At 36.7% G+C, this 7,228-nt stretch overlaps 1 protein-coding gene across 3 annotated transcripts in view; it reads left to right on the top strand.

The window, feature by feature from the left end:
* Positions 1 to 7,228, top strand: part of LOC106871874 (SHC-transforming protein 1) — a 74,927-nt gene that overhangs the window by 7,730 nt on the left and 59,969 nt on the right. The window lies entirely within an intron of this gene.

Raw genomic sequence — 7,228 nt, 5'->3', positions numbered from 1 at the left:
GTACGCATGAGTGGGCTGGCTACACCCCTGGTAAAGGCCACAGGTTATGGTCTCATTTATCTTGCCGGGTCTTCTCACGCACTGCATATTTCCAAAGGTCTCAGTTACTGTATATAGATATTAAAAAGATAGGTAGATAGAAAAATAGGTAGATAGATAGATAGATAGATATCAATTTAATATTCATAAAAAATGATGGGATTTGTCTCCCATCATTTCTACTTCAAACTTTTCTCAATTTTCTTCCGTTTTATTTTGTCTTCTTTCAGTTATCTTTGTAACCTAGAACATTGCTTCTCTTTTTTTTTTTTTTTTTTTTTTTTTTTTGTCATTTTGCAGCACTTTCCAATTCACATTTAGCATTGATTTCCTTTGATAATCTATCATCTTCTTTCTGCAGTTTGATTGATGTCAAGCAGTTTCTCTGCAACTGAAAATTCCTTCATCATTTGCTATTATCTGTTGTTGTATATTTGAAAAGTCAATTCTTCACTTTCTTTTTCTTACACTCTTACCCCTCACTCTCCTTCAGTATTATCACTTACTCACCTACATCATTATTTTTTCTCTTCCTTTCTATAGAGTTCCCTCTCATTTATTTTTTTTCTCTCAATCTAAATCTGTCTCCACTGTTTCTTTCTCCCAATGTTTCTTTCATCCATGCATACAGTTCAATGTTTTACAAGATTTTCTCTATATCATTCTCTCATTTTCTCATCCTCTGTATCTCTGTTATTTTATCATGTTATCACTCTAATTCCCTATCTCTACTGTTGAACTCTAATCGTCTCTCTTTTCTAATACCTCTCTTTTACTGCATTACTTACTTTTTTCCCCATCCTTCCCTATATTCCACTGCTTGTTTTGCTTGCTCACTGACTGCTGGAGATATATATATATATATATATATATATATATATATATATATATATACAAACACACAATGTTTGTCTGTCTGTCTCATGAGATTCAATATTTTTACAGTTGCAGATAATGCTGTGTGGTTAAGAAGTTTGTCTTCCAACCGCATGGTTTCAGGTTTAATTCCCCTGTATGACACCTTGAGTAAGTGTCTTCTACTGTAGTTTCGGGCTGATCAAGACCTTGTGAATGGATTTGGTAGACGAAAACTAAAAGAAACCTATCACATATATGTGTGTGTGTGTTTTGCAATGCTTTGTCTTGATATTGCATGATAGTTGTGAGTGTCACTGTTATTCAAGCAATGTCTTTATTTCCAATATTCTGTGTAAGCATGTCTGGTGATGGGGAAATATTACCTTACTTGGAAACAGGTGAGGATCAGTGACAGGAAGGGCATCCAACCCTAGAAAATCTACTGCCATAAACTCTGCCTGATCCATGACCCATGTAAACATGGATAAATGGACACCAAAACAATGATGATGATATATGGGGAGGGAGATAAAATGCAACCCTTCTAGAGTTGGTGCCCTTATAAATCAGTTATTTTGCATGAAAATATCACATGAGCATGAACATTTTTAAATTTCTCATATCAACACTCACAGTAGTGATACATATTTAGTGTGCATGTATAAGTATGTGTATCTATATATGTGGGGTAGAGGGAGCAGTATGATCACATGGTTGAGAAGTTCATTTCACATTTACAAAGACCTGAGTTCAATCCTACTGGGTAACTTCTTGGTCAAATATCATCTTCTTTCGTCTTGAGTCAATCTTGGGTAAACAGAAACTGTGTAAGAATTACATTAAGATTACTTTGTCTGTGGAATATTCAGTCACTTACTTATTCTATGAGCCTGGTAGTTCAATTGAGCAAACATGTGAAAACTCATGGTTGGAAATTCTGATAAAGATCCATTTATATATGTGTGTACATATTTATATATTTGTTTCTTTATTGCCCACAGGGAGCTAAACATAGAGAGGACAAGCAAAGAGATTAAGTCGATTACATCGACCCCAGTGCATAACTGGTACTTATTTAATCAACCCCAAAAGGATGAAAGGCAAAGTTGACCTCGGCGGAATTTGAACTCAGAACATAACTGCAGACAAAATACCGTTAAGCAAAATACCGTGCCCCCCACACACACGCACGCATGCACACGCACACACACACACACACACACACACACACTGTAAAAGTTGTTAAAGTATTGGATAGAATGCTCTGTGATATTGATCTCAGGACTCTGAGTTGAAATTCTGCTGAAGTCAACTTTACTTTTTATCATTTCAGAGTTGATAAATAAAATACCAGTCAGGGGCAGTGGACTGGTAGAATGTTAGACAAGATGGTTTCTGATACCTCTCTACATTCTGAATTGAAATCTTAACTGCTACCATAAAAAAAATAAGTCCTTTGAGCCCCCATTTAAAATGATGGTGGGATTGAGGAGTCCTTAAGCAAGTGTTAGAATCAGCTTCATCAGCCATCTACTGTCACATAAAACTTAATCAGCTGCATGGTTGAAATCATGGCCATCATTGATCACCAATGGATGAAAACACTTACACATGTGCACACACACACACTACACCACACCACACTGGGAAAAGAAGCTGAGTGAGAGAGTGATAGAAGAGAAGCAGAGTGCTGAGGGTGATAGAGAAGAGAGAAATTGATGAGAGAGTGAGAGACATTTACATGATGGTTGGTGGTGAAATTACATGTAAGCAACATAATTGACAGAAGAAGAAATGGTAAGAGGAAAAACCAGAGTGATGGGACAATAATATGACTGTGATGGGAGGAGGGGGAGTTGTAGCAATTATGTTATGTCATAGGATTGAACTTAAATTCTTGAATTATTTTCACTTTCCACAAACATAATAAGGTATAACTATAATAAACCATTTCAAAGCAAAGCAACAGAATGTCCAACCAAGTGAGTATTATATCCTGTTGTTAGGATCAAATCAAATAACTCAACTTGGCATACACCTTTATTTTTATGCACATTATGTGCCAGATAAATCTGAAAACATTTTTTCGCATGCTGTCAAAGTAACCATAGTGACAATGTAAACGAAGCAAGGCCTTTGAAACAAGTAAAGCTTGTTTTTTATTTTTTTTTTCTAGTTAAAATGTTTTTATTCAGTTCCAGTCTGGCAATAGAAGAAAATAGATCTAGCTCATATGATGGAGAGCTTATGTGGCTGGACAGCAAATGGCAGCAACAGCAAGCCAAATACAGATATGCCATCAATTTTACACTATACTTAGTTCCAAAGCCTTGATAGGTTAACCATTTTGCTGGACCATCCATGGTCATGTAATGATAATTCATCAACACACCTCTAACCTACTAATTATACAATGTGTCTAAGGTACTTTGAACAGTTCTACTTTCACTTGGATCAATATGGATTGGCATTTATGTTTGACACTACCACTGATACTCTCATTTCTCTTACTTTTAATAGCCATAGCTATGGCTAACATTACGCTAAATTAGCTGAGAATCTATCAAAACTTTGGTATTGCCACTAATGAATGCAGTATAAACAATGTATATAAAAACATGGTGTGGAGGCGCAATGGCCCAGTGGTTAGGGCAGTGGACTCGCGGTCACAGGATCACAGTTTCGATTCCCAGACCGGGCGTTGTGAGTGTTTATTGAGCGAAAACACCTAAAGCTCCACAAGGCTCCGGCAGGGGATGGTGGTGAACCCTGCTGTACTCTTCCACCACAACTTTCTCTCTCTCTTACTTCCTGTTTTCTGTTGTGCCTGTAATTCAAAGGGTCAGCCTTGTCACACTGTGTCACTCTGGATATCCCCGAGAACTACGTTAAGGGTACACGTGTCTGTGGAGTGCTCAGCCACTTGCACGTTAATTTCACGAGCAGGCTATTCTGTTGATCGGATCAACTAGAACCCTCGACGTCGTAAGCGACGGAGTGCCAACAACAACAATAAACACATGGTGCACATAATGCCATCTGTGGCCATACAGTGAACTAGACTGGTAACCACAAGAATTTCAATTTTTCCCTTGTAATTTATCCACATTAAATGAGGCGCTGGGCCATCAATTACCAGAAAATTGGTGGTGTAGTTGTATTTTTTTAATACCAGTAACTGCAGTGAGATGCTGTATTGTTGATGTTATATAAATTTTTTTTTAAATATGTAAAAGAGTGGAATTTTCCATAAATGAAAGCTTCTAGGCCAAAGAATGATGTATTTGCACCTTCATTTATCTATTATACCAAAACTATTCATGCTATCCTTGTTATTAAACCTGACTCTGTTAAATCTTTTGATAACAATCTGCCTGAGTCTGTGCCAGGTTCCATTATACAAATTTCTTGTTTTATAGTGACCTAAATTAAAACTTTCCATCAAAATATCGTGTTAATCTATGATCCAATGATGACAAAGTTATTTTACTAAATACTTTGTTATTTTCAAAATTAATTGTGAAATAAAGGCAGTGTATTTCAACAGAAATACTATAACAAAATAGTTAAATAAATGTCCATATATTTTTGTCACAAATATCACTTTGAATTCTGTTACCTTCTGATAATACTGTTTTTGAATTATTTTACTTATCAATAACTACCTTAAAAGCCAAACTCCATGCAAACTTTTAAGATAGCTCCCGCAGAGGGCTAATTGGGACTGCAGTCCAAAACTAAAGAGAGCTAAATAATATGGCTATATGCCCCTGTTGTGTTTGATCAGAGGTTAACAACAGATGAGAATTCAGTAATGCAATCACTCCATTGTCCCAGTCCCAAGTTGAATTCTAACTGTTGACCAATTTGTCCCTAAGTTATCTTGACATAAAGTAACAAAGCAAATGTCATTTATCTCCCCCTTGATCTTTGACATCATCTGATAAATGCCAAGCAAGTTGATGTGAATCCACCAAGCTTTACCTGCTAGAAATAGCAACCCAAATGCTTTTAAATCAGATCTCAATACTGGATGTTCAAGAACCAAATGAAGGGCAGATTTTCAATCCCAGGATCATCTTGATTCCAAAAAGGTATAATATGTCTAGGTAGAGCAAATGTAAACTGAGATACAGAGTGTTCCCAGATGGACAGACAGAATTTTGCTTTTATTAATATAGATGAATAACACAGTTGTGTCAGTTTCTGTTCTTTAAATGCAGTTATGCTAAATAAATACTAAATTTTGGTATTACATTTTGAAATTGGAGTCATTCACTACATATCATCAGTAGGAGCATGCATTTACTCCACAAAATTTGTCACAGAGTAACTGAGAACAGAAAAAGATAGAACTGGAGAGATGCAGCTAATTGACATTTGATGGTAAAGAGTGAGAGAGATTGAAGTATAAAAATAAAACGTTTCACACTAATGTATGTTCACTCAGAATTTGCTAAGGTAGCATAATGGAAGAGAGAGTGATAGAAAGATGGTGATGTATATCAGTAGAAGAGAACTGTGTTAGAGAGAGAGGGAGAGAGTGTGTGTGTGTTTATGTGATAGATAGCAACATAAAGATTGGTAATGGTGAGAGAGAAAGAGAGAGAGATTAATGGCAACCAATGAGAAATAGAAGAATAAGTAGTGAGAGGGGGAGACAGACAGACAGATAGTGATTATGTGTGTGTCTATGTATGTAACAAAGGTGGTTGGTGACAGGGAGAATTAATGTGAATGTAAGGGGTAGGACTTGTTAAGGTTATCTACAGATTTTCTATAGTCGTTAATAAAGGGTAGGAGAGATCCAAATGTAGATATTACAACCTCCATTACCACCATTATTATCACTTTTACATCCACTTTTTTCATGGGTTGGATGGGTCCTCTCGACAGTATTTTGCCACTAGCTACAATCCTTTGCCATTTCCTTCATGAGGTTCATTCTCTTAAAATCCATATTCACCACCACAGAGCGCTCACCTCTTCTCTACACAGTTGACATCTGCCACTCACACAAGATTTCTGTACCATTGCAATCATCTCTTCACTTCACATCTGATTCCTCTTGTATCCAGTTCTTCCCTTGGCTTGCTTGTACTCTATTGTTTATACACACTAACATAACACATCCAATAGCATCCTCACCTCATTTCTTTTCAGCCTTCACAAAGCTTCCACATTCAATTCTCGTGGGTTTTTTTTTCCAACTATGCAGCTTCACACTTTGTAAACAAGCATCATACAGTCTGTTCTTTGCTCATTGTTGACAGCTAAATTGATATCTTCATGAGTTTTTTCATTCTGTTCATATTCTGGCAAGTGTACTTTCAGAACACCAACATGTCCACTATTTGTTAGGTCACATATGTAGCAAAATCCCTCGTCTACTTCTAGGAAACCTTCTCAGCTTTTGAGGGAATTTATTTCACTGGAAATTTTATTACTTGTTATTACTTTTGCATTTTTTACATATAAAGTTTTTTTTCTCTGTTGGTCAACCTCTGATCCTATTGCACCACTTATGCACAAAGCCAGTTTTAAGCCAATTAGACAGATTTGTTCAAACTGGGCCCTTGAACACACTTGAGAGAAGGATGCTATGATGAATTTTTAGTCTATCATTGTGGAAAATGGTAGGGCCTCAAGCCCTCAGTGCATTTTGGCTGGGACTAGCAGACTACATGAAACACAAAATATCAGTCTTCAGTTTTTGTAGAGTAGAGGGCCCCACTGACAATTCTCTAAGTGGGCCCTGCAATTCCTTGTGCCGGCCTACTTGTACATCCTTAATTGATATGTCATACACCATATGGAACTCTTATTTACTTCTTTTGAGTATTTTAAGTAAGGTAACTTGCCACTGCCAGGAGAGTCCTGTCTTCTTTTGGGCTCATCAAAACTTTTAGTTTTTTGCTAGATTTATTTTGAATCCTTTGGTTTTTAGATTTTGCTTCCAGATTTGAAATTTCCTTTCAAAGTTTTTGACAAATTTAGCTATGAGAAGTAAGCCTTATGGGCAGTCACAGTTAAACTAATGTGACATAGACTGGAGAATTAAAATGAACTGAAGGACATGAGCATGGCCATTGCCAGTACCACCTGACTGTCATTCGTGCTGGTGGCACGTAAAAGCACCCACTACACTCTCTGAGTGGTTGGCATTAGGAAGGGCATCCAGCTGTAGAAACCCTGCCAAATCAGATTGGAGCCTGGTGTAGCCATCTGGTTCACCAGTCCTCAGTCAAATCGTCCAACCCATGCTAGCATGGAAAGTGGACGTTAAATGATGATGATGTATGTATATATATATATATATATATATATATAT

This window comes from Octopus bimaculoides, chromosome 9 (assembly GCF_001194135.2).
Source record: "Octopus bimaculoides isolate UCB-OBI-ISO-001 chromosome 9, ASM119413v2, whole genome shotgun sequence".
Lineage (NCBI taxonomy): Eukaryota > Metazoa > Mollusca > Cephalopoda > Octopoda > Octopodidae > Octopus > Octopus bimaculoides.
The sequence above is the reverse complement of the archived record's forward strand: the minus strand, read 5'-3'. Positions and strand labels throughout refer to the sequence as shown.